The sequence below is a fragment of the Mustela putorius genome, unplaced genomic scaffold (assembly GCF_011764305.1).
Source record: "Mustela putorius furo isolate JIRA1106 unplaced genomic scaffold, ASM1176430v1.1 tig00000508_pilon_pilon_pilon, whole genome shotgun sequence".
Lineage (NCBI taxonomy): Eukaryota > Metazoa > Chordata > Mammalia > Carnivora > Mustelidae > Mustela > Mustela putorius.
The window spans coordinates 9,632,414-9,648,561 of record NW_025421402.1 but is presented as its reverse complement, the minus strand read 5'-3'; the positions used below and the strand labels follow the sequence as shown (position 1 = coordinate 9,648,561).

Here is a 16,148-nt window from a genome sequence, read left to right as displayed (position 1 = left end):
AACCCCCTTGTGTTCTTCAGCACACCAGGGACACAAAGAAGTAGTAGCAAGTAACTCTCTTACATATTAAGAAAGATTAATGTATATATAAAACTTAAACAGGGAAGACTTAACATTATTCAGCATAGCTCCTGATTCTCAGGAGCTACACTGTCGCCTCCTACGGACCTCCTGGTGCCTTGCTTGGCTCCCCTCCTCAATCTACACCTTTACTAGACACCTGTCTCTGCCCTTGTAGGGTAGGCACCTGCTGACGACCAATTGCTTTGCTGTAGTGACTCCCAAGAGCTTTTCTAATGACCCATCTGCTTGGGATCTAGACTACTGCAAAAGACTTCCTTTTAAATCATTAAGTCCCTTTCCTTATAAACTTGGGATCATTCGCTCTGTTTTGACAGATGAGAAACTCTTACACAATAGATTGGCAGCCCAATTGATAATTGCTACTTCCGTCCATTAATGATGGAGCCTCTTAGGTTCAGCTGATTAGCCACACCTACTTTTGAAGCTTTCTAAGATTTGTTCATAGAATAGGAGAGAGGATAGGATTTTACTTATTTCCATCTCACGGTGGTTCTTAATCATACTATAGCAAGTATTCATGGGATAATACAAAGTTCAGCTTTTGCCCAAGTTCACCAAGAAATATATCAGTGTCTGGCACAGTTGCCCTTATTGTGTTGTTATTGCTGTAGTCCAGTTGGTAGTGCTTGGTAAGCCAATGTGAGAGTGCCCATATGCTGGCACAAAGGTCTGGATCAATCCTATGAAATTACCACCAAAGCAATCGAAGGGAAGTGTTTCACTGAGGCAATCACTGAAGCTCTTAGCTCCTAAAAGAATCATTTGTTGCTCAGAGGCTGCTGGTGACTTCCAACCACTGATATGTTAATGTGGGTGTTTGTGTATACCCATTGTGTGTATTCAGGAGACAACCAGTAGCTAAATACATTGTTATTCTGAAAATTGATGAACAGTATTTGTTAGTATTCTTCTCTACCACATCTGCCATTCTAAGTGTGGCCATTAAACTGCATAAAATGTGTTTCTCATTAGACTTTTTTTTTTTAGTAAATATAACATGAATTTTACATTCAAATAAATATTGAATTCACTGAAAAAAATTCTGATGTTGCTGCCTTTACTTAGAATGTTTTAAAATCTATTTTTATAGAAATCGCCTTTAGAGGTTTTAACAAATTCTTTTGCATATTCTCAATAGTGACAATTTTTTTTTTTTAAAATCATTTCTGGGTAAGTTTGATTTTTGAAATAGTCAAGAGTTATTTGGTGTGAACTCTGGTAAAGTGGCGGGTGATTGTAGGTATAATCTTGCAGAAGGAAATAAAGTTGAATATGAGGATAAACAATGAGGTCTTCGTTTTGTCTTGTTTTGTAGATCAAGCTGGCTGCCTCAGATCTTCCTCTTCTCAACTATATTCTCTGCTCATCTATACAGCTGGAGAAGAAATGGTGGCGTGACTATCAGCACGATATTGGTCAATGCCTGAAAAGTCTCTGACAATGTATTTTCCAACCAGCAGGTTGTAACTGGGAACTCTCTCATTAAAAGTGAGTAAAACCTCTTTTCTCTCCGAAATGCTTTACTGTAACTACTACCATGAGACATTTTGTGAAAAGAGGGACAATGTTCTGTTTTGTTTTTTATGCTCACGTTCGTGTTTCCCACACCTCATATTCTGCATGACACATAGTAGTGTATTCAATAAATACTTGTTGAGTGAACAAAATGTAAACATGTTGACTTTTTAATGAACATTGGCCCTACTGTTAGTGAAAGCAGTGCTAACAAGATAACTTTTAGATAATTATAAATTGTAAGTGAATGTAACTAAGTTTCTATTATTAAAAAGATTATTTTTGCTTATATTAATATATTTTAAAAGATAATAAAAATTATTTCATAATGGCCATGTAAGATTTTTTAGATTTTGTTATGATCTGACAATATAGGACAAGTATTCACAAAAATTACGATGTATTCTAAGAGTAGTCTTGTTCCTCTATTGAGTAAGCACAATGATCCCGCTAAAGGTCAGTCAGAACTGGGACCAGTTCTTTGCCCAAAAGCTTCTACTGGCTCCACATATACTATGATGGGCTCTCTCCAAGGAACTTTGGATTGGGCAATTCCCATTGCCTAGAATCCACTTCTGCACATATCTCCGTGGTAAATTTTTTATTGTCTGTAAGTTTTAGCTATAAACTATAGGATTCTAGAAGATAATTTTTCTAATTCTCATCAATTTTATGAGCTTTTAAGGAAAAACTAGGTTCAGTTTTGAAGTAACATTATCTGAAATAAAATTAAGGTAAATAAAAAAGCAGAAATTTGGGAATGGTATTAATAGGCAGATAATTTATTTGAAGTCATTGTAGGTAGATTGAAAAGCCTGTCTTCACTTTGCAAGATTTCACATCTTTTCAAGGAAAGGAAAGGAAATACAGAAACATGATTTTCTTTTCTTTAAGCATTTTATTTATTTATTTGAGAGAGTGCGTGCCAGAGAGCATGAGTGGGGCGGAGGGGATGGGCAGAGAGAGGGGAGAAGCAGATTCTCCACTGAGCAGGGAACCTGTCACAGGGCTCGATCCTAGGACTCCGGGATCATGACCTGAGCTGAAGGCAGATGCTTAACTGACTGAGCCATAATTTTCTAATCTACTTAGTTTTGGTTGGTTATTGAGCATCTTGTTTTTTAAGTATGTTAATTTTATGAAGTGATGGATTAATGGTCCTTGAAACTTATTGTCATTTCTCTTTACTTTTTTTTTTGTTTATTTATTTATTTGTTTTTTTTTAATTTAAAAAATTTTTTTAATTAAATTTATTTATTTTCAGCATAACAGTATTCATTATTTTTGCACCACACCCAGTGCTCCATGCAATCTGTGCCCTCTATAATACCCACCACCTGGTACCCCAACCTCCCACCCCCCCCACCACTTCATTCCCCTCAGATTGTTTTCAGAGTCCATAGTCTCTCATGGTTCACCTCCCCTTCCAATTTCCCCCAACTCCCTTCTCCTCTCCAATTCCCCATGTCCTCCATGCTATTTGTTATGCTCCACAAGTAAGTGAAACCATATGATAATTGACTCTCTCTGCTTGACTTATTTCACTCAGCATAATCTTTTCCAGTCCCACCCATGTTGCTACAAAAGTTGGATATTCATCCTTTCTGATGGAGGCATAATACTCCATAGTGTATATGGACCAGATTTTCCTTATCCATTTGTCTGTTGAAGGGCAGAAAGATTCCCTTCTTTTTTTTTTTTTTAATAAACATATATTTTTATCCCCAGGGGTACAGGTCTGTGAATCACCAGGTTTACACACTTCACAGCACTCACCAAAACACATACCCTCCCCAATGTCCATAATCCCACCCCTTCTCCCAAACCCCCTCCCTACTTTTTTTTTTTTTTTTAATCAATTAGGCCTCTATTCTACTTCATATTCCTACAGGCACATTTGATTGATAAAATATCTTCTAAGAGCAATACTTTCGTGTTATTTTGAGGCTGGTATACTTAGCCTAGAAATAAATAAAAGAACATTGCCATTTTAGGAGAAACAGCTGAAAAATGAGAAATACAGAGATGCTTGCCAAAAGACAAATATTTAGTAGAAAGAACATTTCTTACTTTTGCATTGAGTCTGGGAGTATTAGGAAAATGGAGGAAATTTGTGAGAGATCTTGTAGAGAGTGTGTCTAGCTGACTTTTAATGGAAGTATAATCTTGAAAATGAAAATACTGATATATCCTCTAAGTGTAAATTAAGCTTTACTTTACAAAGATATATGTTCTTAGTTAAGTGGGATATTATTAGAGTTTTACAAACTCTTTTGTTATCACTCCATTTCCATGAAGTTATGAGAACAGTTTCTATTATAATGTTCAAAATCTTGTTTTTAAAAAATCCATGTCTCTAATTTGGATTATCTCTGGGAAACCTGTTCCCATGAGGGGATATACTGCATTATAGTTTTGTAAGGGAAGATTTAGGGCTGGAAATTGGAAGAGAAGCTGTGTCACTGCACTTTAATTTTTGTCCAGAAAGATCATTTCCAGTAACTTTGTTTTGAGAGTTAAACTGTATTTTGTATTTTTAGGTAGACTGGTGATTTGTTGCTGTGTTTGTTTTTTTTTTAAGATTTTATTTATTTATTTGACAGACAGGATCACAAGCAGACAGAGAAGCAGGCAGAGAGAGAGAGAGAGAGGAGGAAGAAGGCTCCCTGTTGAGCAGAGAGCCCGATGTGGGGCTCGATCCCAGGACCCCAAGATCATGACCTGAGCCGAAGGCAGAGGCCCAACCCACTGAGCCACCCAGGCGCCCCTGTTGCTGGTGTTTTTACCAGGAGGGAGATTTGTAGAGGATTAGTAAGGTCACAGGAATTTTATTTTTTAATTCATTGCATAGACTACGTAGTGCTGAGATAAAAGCTGATTTGCAACTGCACTTTGGAAGAGAATGGTCATTTATTCAGCATCTTTTGATATGAAAATTTTCTGTTTGTTGTAACAACATTATTGCCACAAGTCAAATAAGAAATCTCATAGTATAGCTTCCTTTGTTGTAGTCTCCAGAATATTACTCTTCTCTTTTAGGTTTATACTAAAAATTTGATTTCAGAGTCCCAAAATTCCAATACCTGGCTACATAGTTCTTCCTGTAGTAGATAAAATACTAGGAACAGATTTGTATCAGCTTTCATATACTAGTTTTCCTCTCACTTTCCTCTTTGACTTTGGAAAAACAGCTGCCAAGGTTGGTTTGAGACCTTTTATGACTTCTCTCACTCACAGATTTGACTATTTTAGTGTTGACCTTCGTCCCTTCTCTCAGGGGTAGAGATAACTTGATACCACGAGTCACAGAGAAGGAAATTGAACATCAAGGATCGAGAGAAGTAAACTATAGAGAAGCAATATCAGTGAATTTTAAGGCAAAAAAGAATGGCAATACCCTCTGGGTATTTTCACATAGAATCAGGTTATAGAAGCAGATAAAAATGTTTTATTGTTTTAGTTTCTTTGTCTAGAAGCATAAAAAGAGCTGAAGAGATGGAAAGCCATAAAGTCTTGCTTGAAAAAGAACTCTGATAATCTTGTTAGGCTGAATTTAGATTGTTACCAAATGTCTTTTTTCTTTTTACCTCTTCTACTTGTAACTACATTTTTAAGTTCTTTCTGAATTTTGAGCATCCGTATTTCACCTGAAAGCCCATGCCAGATAACTGAACGGATTGCTGATTCTTTTACTGCCAATACATTAATCTTTCTTCCATACCCCCCTCCAAATATATATGCCAACAATTAAGGTATATTTACATAAAAGGAACATGCTCACGAAGTCATCATCATGTGTGTTACTGCTGGATTTATTTTTATTATGACATTTATCACTCTGGTATATTTTATTTATTTGTTTGTTTGTGTCCTCGAGGCCACGAGATGGTAATTTTTATGAGAGGGAATATTCGTCTTATAAACCTAGAAAGTGTCAGGCACACAGCAGATGTTAAATGTTGGTTGAATAAATGGATGAATGAATCACCCAAGGCAGACCACTTCCACAGTGAAATAGTACCCTATCTTGACTTTGCAGAAAATTCTAACCACTGTTTGGAGACCCACACCTGAATGTCCAACTGGCTTCTTAACTCTTCCACTTGACTGTCTGACAGGAATCCCATGTTTAACAGTGTCCACAATATACCTTCTAATTTCTCAAACCAAATCTGATCTAAGTTGGATCCATGTTTTAATCATCTCAAGTAAATGGCTACTTGATTTCTTTTTTTTTTCCCCTTTCCCCCTCTGTGTACAATCTATCAGTCCGTTCAGACGGCTCTACTTCCAAAAAAACTTTTCAAATCTGTCTACTCTTCTTCACCTTTCCATTTTTCACCTGGACAAGCTACCACTGTCTCTCACGGGGACATCTGCAATCACCTCTAAATTGATGGTTTCTCTGCTTCCATTCTTGCCCTCCATCATCCGGTCTCCACACAGCAACCAAAGTGCTATTTTAAAATCCCAAGCCCCTTTCGAATGCCTTCCTTTTACCGTTCGAATGAAATCTGAACTCTTTAGTGTGGTTCTGAGGACTTGTCCTCTTCCACCTGACCTTGTTCTACGCTTCTCGCCAACCTCCGGCCACAGCGATGCTCTTCCTGTTCATCAACTAGGCCGTGGTCACTCCTGAACTTAGGGCCTGTTGAACTTGCCATACCCTCTGTGTATGTTTTGCTCCCAGTTTTGCCATTTCTAGCTCATGTTGCCGTTCAGATATCAACTTGAATCTACAAAAGTGGCCCCCAATCGTTCTACCACATTCCTGATTTATTTTCTTTGTAGAACTTAAACGATAGAAAGGGATGGTGAGCTTTCCTTCTGGAACAGAAACTCCTCAAGAGCAGAGAACAAGGACTTTCTTTCTTTCTTTTTTTTTTTTTTTAGGACTTCCCCTTTCTTCTTCCATATTATATCCCAGGACCTAGAACAGTGTCTGACATGTCGTGTGCAAGTGCTCAATAAAATATAATGAGTGGCTATGCAGATGAACATGCAGAGATGTATCTTCATAGGAGTTAAAAAAGACAACTAAAATATCCTTATCTCTCTTTCCTTAGCTATGGAAGCGTTTCAGACTTGCTAAAACTACCAACTGACACAAAGATAAGGTAGGAAGAAAAGATAAATAGTTTTGTGAGCTCTGAGCTTACGGAGAAAGGCAGAGGTAGGGAAAAGCCTGTGTGTTCAAGTGCCTAGGGAAGAAGTCAAGTGCCTGTGTGAATGGCTCTGTTATTAGTAGGAACGTGCAAGTCTCCATATTATGGGGCCTTCCCGCCAGCTGCCATTTCTCTGAGTTCGGGTGTCCACTGGAAAGGATACTTCCCGTAAATCTTCCTTGAGCAGCAATCAGTGCTTTTTCTTTAAAAAAAAAAAAAGTGAAAGTTTCAATTAGGTTTTTGAAAGGAAGGTTATCTCTGAGATGTAAATAATATGTTAACATTGTACTCATCTCTAAAAAGCTAAGTACATTAACTTGGAATGTGCTGAGCTGAGGTAAATGGATATCCAGCCTGCAGCTGCCAGCGAATTTTTTGTCTTGTTTCTTTGCACAGGAGAGAAAATGCAAGGGAGCAGGGAATCAATTAATTGCCTGCTGAGGTACTGCCCTATCTATTTCGGGCCGGGAAAACTGGAGCGGGCTGGCTGGTTTACCCTCTAAGTAGCTTCTTGCCGAGGGAGCTCAGTTTCCAAAATCCTAGAAACCATATGTGTTCATTTCATCTGAGTTTGGCCCTGAGGAGAATTAAAATGAAAGGAAATTCCACAATGAGAAGGTGTGGACGTGGAAAGCCGACTAAATCAAGCCCTTAGAGAGGCAGTGTGGGATTGGGGAGATTACATTCTTAGGGTGCATAATAGGCCAAGGTTTTAATTTCCAGATTCTTTCACTTAAAGAGATTCTGTGTCTGCATTCTAGTGGAATGGAAGCCTGTCCAGGCTTTTCTTCCCACTATTTTAAGGACCTCACCTTTGTAGTTCCTACCTACCACCAAAAAAGGGTAGAGTTCCATGTTTGCAGGGGTCTGAATAGACGTTTGTAGCAAAGACCTGGACAAAAAGCCCCGCTTCACAATGGGCTTTGTTCTCCTTCTTTCCCAGGATGTAGTTCCTGTTCTATCAGGTTGGCTTTTCACTAAAAAGAAAAACAGAATAATGAAGAGAAGAAAGTTTCATGGAGGCTCATCGGAGCCACTGTTTGTTTTTATTTGGGATCCCTGCGGGAAACCTCTGCTAAATTAACTGGGTGACAAGTTATGAATTGTGCATCGTTAATCAACGTTGACATGGAGCCGTGCACAGGGAGGTGGTCCAATCAGATAGCATGGGGCCGGGACAAAGCCTGGTGGCATTCCCAGCAGAGATCGGAAGATGGAATCTGAGTTTACAAGTTTTGAAGGAGAGATGGAAGCCTAGTCTTAAATCCGGTACTAACATAGAATTGTTCTATTTTTAATTTTTTGAGGAACCTTGATACTGTTTTCTATAGTAATGATACCACTTTATATTCTCATCAATGGTGTTTGGAGGTGCTGTTTTCCACACCCTTGCCAACACTTTTGTCTTTTGATAAAAGTGACTCTGACAGGTGTGAGGTGATATCGCACTGTGGTTTTGATTTGCATTTCCCTGATGGTGAGTGATGGTGAGTATCTTTTCATGTGTCCGTTGGTCATTTGTATGTCTTCTTTTGAGAAATGTCTATTTGGATCTTTTGTTCATTTTTTAAATCAGGTTACTTGTTTTCCTGTTACTGAGTTGTTGGAGTTCCTTGTATATTTTGATATTAAACCCTTATTAGATATATGCTGTGCAAATATGTTCTCCCATTCCGTAGGTTACTTTTTCCCTCTGTTGATTGTTTTCTTTTTCTGAGTAGAAGCATGTGGTTTGGTGTAATCCTACGTGTCTGTTTTTGCTTTTGTTGCCTATGCTTTTGGTGTCATATCCAAAAAATTGTTGTCACCTCCAATGTCAAGAAGGTTTTTCTCTATTTTCTTCTAATAGTTTTATGGTTTAGGGTCTTACATTTAAGGGGTTTTTATTTGGTTTGGTTTTACATTTAAGTTTTCAATCCATTTTGAGTTGATTTTTGTGTATGTATAAGGGTCCAGTTTCATTCTTCTGCATGTGGTTATCCAGTCTTCCCAACACTGTTGGTTGATAGGACTTTCCTTTTTGTATTGTTTGCTCTTGGCAGGGTTCTCAAAGTTTGGTTGACCATAAATGGTTGAATTTATTTTTGGTTTTCTTATTCTGTCTTATTGGTCTATATGTTTGTTTTTATGCCAGTACCATACTATTTTTGATCCCCCCCTAAATATATATATTCAAAGAGAATGAAACCGGGATCTTGAAGTGGTAACCATATTCCCGTGTTCATTTTAGCATTAGTCACAGTAGCCAAGATATGGAAACAACCTAAATGTCTGTCAACAAATAAATGGATAAAGACAATGGCATATATCTGTATACATATATATAGACACCATGCATTAGCTTTTGGAATACTAGCTTTTGTTAATAGTCAGTTGTGGCCATTTCACAATTTATAAATACATTAAAAATCAAGTTGTCTACCTTCAACATACATACTTTTTATTTCTCATTTATACCTAAATAAATCTGGGATGGGAACCAATTTAAAAAAAAAAAAAAGAAAGAAAGAAACCCAGCATTAGCAACCTTAATATGGGAAGAGAACGTGATTAAAAAAAATAAAGTATAAAGAGTACAGAGACAAAAACCCACTAATAAACAAGTAGAGGTCTAGAAATGGTTTTTTTATTATTCGCATATCCATTGGCTACCTCTGTCCTCCTCAGGAACTTTATTCCGATGCTTGCTTCCTTCATGCCTCTTTCCCTCTCCTCTTCCAAATATAGGAAAAGCTCTTCAATTAACCAATGATTTTGAGTCTGCAATTTGCTATGTACCAGGGACAAAGCAGTGAATAAAATAAGCTATACTTCAAGGTATTTAAATAGGAAGGTAAACATACATGTACACACATTTAATTTTATATAGTATTTTATGTATGATGAATATCTTCAAGGGGTACAAAGAGCACTGATGCAAAAAAAAAAAATGCTTCAACCCATGTGAGGTGTGTGAAGTGCTAGAATGAGATATTTAAGTGCATTTAGCAAGGGGATTATGGAAGTGCTAACCAGCTGACTGATTACTGTGTTATTTTGGGCATGATTTTTTTTTTTTTTTTAATCAGAGGGTAGAAAGGCTATTTTAGGTTAGCTCTGCTTCATTCATTTCTACAACATAGGCCTGTTAATAGAAAATTTGAAATCAATAATAATGTTGTATTTATGTAACTCCAGTATAATTAATTAGGACATTAACTTTTAAAAAAAGGTTTTTTTTTTTATTTATTTGACAAAGAAAGAGTGCATGTGAGCACAAGCAGGGGAAACGGCAGGCAGAGGCAGAGGGAGAAGCAGCTCTCCGCTGAGCAGAGGACTCTGGGATCATGACCTGATCCAAAGGCACATGCTTAACTGACAGAGCCACCCAGGTGCCCCTAGAACATAACCTTTTAAATAAGAGTGTCAGTAACATAAAACAGGTTCTTTTTGACACAAGAAATAAAAATGATAGTCTACTGGGTTTTTTGCATGATTTGTCAGGTTAATTTTTTTTTTTTTAAGATTTTTCTTTATTTGTCAGAGAGAGAGAGTCCATAAGCAGGCAGAGCAGCAGGCAGAGATGGAGAGAGAGGCAGGCTCCCTGCCCAGCAAGGAGCCCTATGCAGGACTTAATCCCAGGACCGTGGGATCATGACCTGAGCCAAAGACAGAGGCTTAACCAACTGAGCCACCCAGGTATCCCTATCAGGTTATTCTTGTTTGTACTTAAGTCCTTTTTTTTTTTTTTTTTAATCTAGAATCAGAAAATGTTTTAAAAGAAAATGTACCAGGCACCTGAGTGGCTCAGTTGGTTGTGTGTCCGACTCTTGGTTGCAGCTTGGGTTGTGACCTCAGGGTTGTGGGGTTGAGCTCCTCACCGGGCGCCATATCAGCACTCTGCTTGCTATTCTCCCTCTCCCTCTGCCGATGGCCCTCCCCCCACTTGCATGCTCTCTCTCTCTCAAAATAAATAAATGAAAATCTTTAAAAAGTAAAAAAAAATTGAGAAGAAATACATCAATGTATTATAAAACTCATTTTATAAATGGACTTAAACCAGGACTTGGCTTAGATTATTAGTCTGTTCAAGCTAAGCTCCAAGAATTCTAACTTCTTTGCAGGACATCGGCTGCTGCATACACAAGGATTTATCTGAGACGGGTGCAATAAACTCAAATGGTTATTAGATGATCTTAAATCAAAACTGTGTGATAATCCAGGTTGAAATTAGAGGAATTGGAAGTGAGTTCCTCTTTTACCTTTTATTCAGTAACAACTTTAGTTTAAAATATGTTATTCAAAGGCTACTGGAGCTTTCATAAATTATTCATTTGCAAAGATATAGCTATTTCTAGCCACATCCCCTGAAACAGAATGGGTTGAGTAAGATGGTTTCATTTTGCCAAAGCATTCATAAATTTCCCTTTGCCTTACTTTGAAACTAATTTGGATGTCTGTTAGCTCAAGGGACGCTTATTTCCCAGTATCAGGTTATCTCATCTAATAGTTCCTTTTTCTAGTACAACCTGAGGATGAGATTTTCTCGTTATGATTACCTTCTAAACTGAGGGAAAGATTAACTGCATCTCTGGGAATTTTAGCAGTTCTTGAATCTTTCTAGGCAAGCCAGCCTTTTCCTTAACATTGGTGATCTTGTGTCATATAGGAAAAACAAGAATTGTTTTCTTTATGTGTTTTCCTATTTATACAGATTTTGATAGTAATATGCTTATCTTCTTTGATTCTCTTGTTTGTGTATTTTTGTTACAGTTAGGATGACAGTAGATTGATTAGGAATAGTTCTTTCTTTCTTTTCTTTTCTTTTCTTTTTTTTTTTTTTAAGATTTTATTAAGTAATCTTTACACCGAACATGGGGCTCAAACTCACAGTCCTGAGATCAAGAGTCACATGCTTCACTGACTTAGAATATTTCTAAGTAAGGTATTTTCTGAATAGATTTCTGTTAGTCTGAATCAGCCCTCTCCATTATTGGATACAGATGCTCAGCTGGTAATCAATCATCTAAAATTATGCTTTGGAAAAACCTCATATGCAGAGATACTCAACTTGTCATAGCTACAATTTGTAAGTAATTCTACAAAATTTATGTTCTGTAATCTCTTTGAAAGATTAACTCAGTGACTGAAAGATTGCTTCTCTTCCTGAAAACAAGTATTATTTAGTAAAAATGGTGCTGTTTAGTGCAATATTATCAAGCTTTGTTGGGTTTCAAGTTCTGAGTCATTTATCCTTTTCCTGTCTTTGTCCTTACCTGCAAAAAAGTCCCTGGATTGACCTTGTGGTGAGACCTGGAGACAGGTTGGGATGGAGAATCAGGACAGGGAATTACATTTCCGTGGCTTGAAAGCAGCCTAATGGGAAGAGGTAGCAGATTCCAAAAGTCATGGGAATGGAAGCCCCAGAGAGCTTCAAGTAGGAAGGACTTAATGAGTGATAAGTAAAAGCAACAAACACAGATTGACTAGTTTTACAAGAAATTTGATCATGACGTTAAGGAGACTGAAGAATGAATTAGAATAAGGAAAGTTTCCTTAAAGCTAGAGAGATTTCAGCATATTTACCTAGAAGAAGAGCCAATGAAGATGGAGAGACTGATGATAGAAAAGAGCAGGAATAATTGTTAAAAACTTTTGGAAGAAGATAGAAGGAGAAAGATCAAGAGCTTGTGTGGAGGGATTAGCAATAGCAGAATACCTCTTGAGAGGCTAAAATGAGGTGAGAAAGAATTATGAAGATACAGAATGTGATGGTTAATTTTATGTGTCAACTTGGTTAGGCTATGATACACAATTGTTTGGTCAAATACCAGTCTAGGTTTTACTGTGAAGATATTCTTTTAGATGAGATGAACGTTTAAATTAGCAGACTCAGGGTAAAATATTATTTTCCAAAAAGTGGGTGGGCCTCATCCAATCAGTTGTGGGTTCTAAGAGCAAAGTCTGAGGTTCTTGAGGAAAAAAGAATTCTGCCTACAGATGGCTTTTGGACTTGGGCTGCAACATCAACTCTTCTCCCAGTCTTCACCCTATTGAATTTCCCAGTCCCATAATTATGTGAACTAATTCCATAAGATAGATTTCTTTTTCTTTATATACATTGGTTTTTAAAGGTTTTATTTATTTGACAGACAGATCACAAGTAGGCAGAGAGGGGAAGAGGCAGGCTCCCTGTTGAGCAGAGAGCCTGATGCAGGGCTCCATCACAACCTTAGGCAAAGGCAGAGGCTTTAACCCACTGAACCACCCAGGCCCCCAAATATACGTTGGTTTTTAATCTCAGTAGTCTTCTGGGTGAAATCTGAAACTAGCCCCTGTGCAAGGAGAGACCTAAGAAAGAGACCACTCCAGACTGGCAGTTTTATTAGGCAGGGGGACTTACATATGAGGCTTGTCTTGGGAGGCCATAAAACAAGTACATCTCACGAATTTCTGCCAGAAACTTAAGAATTTATACAGAAGGCCTTATCAGTTTCAGTCGTGTATTAAGTCCAGATGGTCTCAATAACACATTGCTCTCTCAAGGCTGCGTCCTTGAAGAGGCTGCTAGTACAGGGATAGTGAGTGGAAGGTACAGTCCAAGAATGAGGGGGTTAGATAAGGAGCCTCAGATTGCTCAGGTGCAGCTTGAGGATCAACCAGTAGTCATGTCCTCTCGGTGACCTCCTCTCACAATGTATATACATCTGACTGGTTCTGTTTCTCTGAAGAACCCCAACAAATACATAGATTCAGAATGAAGTGGAAGTGTTTCGAAGATGTTCAGGTTGGTAATATCAATCTTTTTGGTATAATGGGGACTAAGATATGTCATGGAAGTGAGGATGAGGCTAGAAAGTAGAAAAGTTTTCAAAGAATTTTTAGGTGGATCCATGAAACGATGAATTCTTCCAGAACAGGAAGTTTATCTTACTCATTGTGTGTCCTAAAATCATAGCATGACAGTTGACATCATGGAAGTACTCAACAAATGCTTGTTTTCTGTCAAATAAGCGAACAAAAAGACTATGAAGGCCCCAGTTAAGACTGGATACTACAAACTCACCTTCAATAAATTGTTACAGCTGTGTAACTTTTTGCAATAACGTTGGTCCTCCAGATGTTGGATCAGAATCAGTGAGCCATGGGAATCAGCACACAGAGAATTCTTGAAGGTCAAGAGATCAAAGACAACCAGTATGGCAGTAAATGAACTATGTACCATGAAAATGACACAGTGAGACCTGGGCAGGGTCAAAAAGTGAAAGAAGACAGATAGGGATCATTGGTCTGAGAGAACTGGAAAGAGCCAAGGGAATTAATGATTTAACGAAGGCAGGGGGGATGTGTAATGGGAGAAGTAGTGTAGAGAGATGAAAAGAAAGGAAGCATTTGTTTATAAGCTTCATAAGTTTCAGGACCATGGTGGTAAGAAAGTTTCAAGTGGCCAAAGTACGGGTTAGATAAAGATTGGTATAGTCAAAGAATATACGGTTACTTAGCTATTTATACATACTGTAAGTCCATAGTACACAATTAGTATTTTCATTCTTGCTATTTATATGTATCTTAATTCCTCAGTATATAATTTAAGAAGGTCTCGACAAATAGAAAATATAGTCAGTAATTGCATAGCATTATCTACTTTAGCTTATGAAAAATTATCTAGAGTGGCAAGGTGCTGGTTCTTTCTAGACTCCAGTGAGGGTGCTGAGTCTTAAGAGCACTGAATTTGAATTAGAAGACCTTGGAATAAGGGCAGGCTTTTCTATTTGCTAGATGGATGAATGTGGGCAATCCATGTAACCTCATTAAGCTTTTGTCTTACAAAAAATGAATGATGATAGTTCGGATTATTGTAAAGATTTGATAAAAATACAGAGGCCCTATTCAACTATGAAGTGTAAATATGAGGTAATATTTAACAAATATTAATTAAACATGATACTTTCCTTCGAGGAACATTTTCCTTGAAAAAGATACTTAAAGGTTCACTTTTAGTCTGATGCTGGCATAATTAAATTAAAACATCTTAATTATGTTTATGAATTTTATTATATTTAATAATTACAAGTATTCAAGAGAGCATTATGTATAGTTTAATCTAATGTAAACCAAAACCAAAAAACAGATTTAAAAAGTCTCAGAATATACCTTAAATGTTGTGATTTCCCTTGTATTCAAAGGGATAATTCTTATTCTTATGGTTCGCCCTCCTAACAGCAGGGATCGAGTAGATTTGCATGTATGTGCTTAATTTACTTATTTTCTTCTTCTTCTTCTTTTTTTTAGCTTTTGATTTTTTTAATTTTTAAAAATTTTTAAAAGATTTTATTTATTTATTGGGAGAGAGAGCATGAGAGGGGGAGGGACAGGGGGAGAAGCAGACTCCCTGCTGAAAAAGGGAGTCTCATGTGGCACTTAATCCTGGGCCTCCAAGATCATAACCTGGGTTGAAAGGAGTCACTTAGCCAACTGAGCCACCCAGGTACCTCTTCTTCTTCTTCTTCTTTTTTAACAGATTTATTTTATTTATTTACCTTAGAGAGAAGGAGAGCGAAAGCAGTGGGAGGGGCAGAGGGAGAAAGAGAGAAGCCAACTCCTTATTAAGTGGGGAGACTGACATGGGGTTGCATCCCACGATCCTGAAATCATGACCTGAGCAGAAACCAAGAGTTGGATGCTTAACTGACTGAGCCACCCAGGTGCCCCTAATTTGCTTACTTCTAATATAATAAAATCCTAGCCATAGAAGAGTAACTATAAATTGTATATACTCTGAATGCAGCTAAAGTTAACCAAAAAGATTCATTTCATGTTAGACTTTAAGCCAGGAATAAAGAAAAAATAAATGTAGCATATAAGTGCAAAAAAAATTATGTAATTTTTTTGACTAGGTGTTAATTTTTTATAGTTAATATTGTAAGTTCTGACATGCAGGCTCTTAATTCCTAGGCAGATGTTAAACATCTATCCTTAAATGACAAATTTTAACTTGAATGTTATACCCCTGTATAATCAACACATTATTTAATAAAAAATATATGAACAGTTAACACCCATGATTTTCTGTACCTGAGGTGATATTTAATGCATTGTACAAGACCTATCATGACATTGTGCAACAGGAAATCCTTTTCACTTTGGACTCTATGGAGAAAAGAATTCTTTCCACCAACATGGCTTTCCTTCAACATGTTCCAGCCCTCATTATCACAGAGAATAGAACCCATGTTTTGGCAGGAGGCAAGAACACATGTACAGAACATTCAGGTTTAGAGAGAGAGAGAGTTTGGGATTCTTGTAGCCATTTTGGAGAGTATTAGGTTATAAAGAGAGCTACTGTAACCAAACCTCTGAAGTATGGGGGTTTAAGCGAGGTAGAATCTTAACTTCTCTCTCACA

The 16,148-nt window shown here is 37.3% G+C and overlaps 1 long non-coding RNA gene across 1 annotated transcript in view; it reads right to left on the bottom strand.

Annotated features, from left to right (window-relative positions):
- Positions 1 to 4,337: 4,337 nt before the first annotated feature.
- Positions 4,338 to 16,148, bottom strand: part of LOC101688933 — a 30,616-nt gene continuing 18,805 nt past the window's right edge. The window contains exons 2-3 of the long non-coding RNA XR_001179174.2: positions 7,596 to 7,741; positions 4,338 to 6,966 (exon numbers count right to left, since the gene is read on the bottom strand). This is a non-coding gene — a long non-coding RNA (uncharacterized LOC101688933). The remainder of the gene's footprint in view (positions 6,967 to 7,595; positions 7,742 to 16,148) is intronic.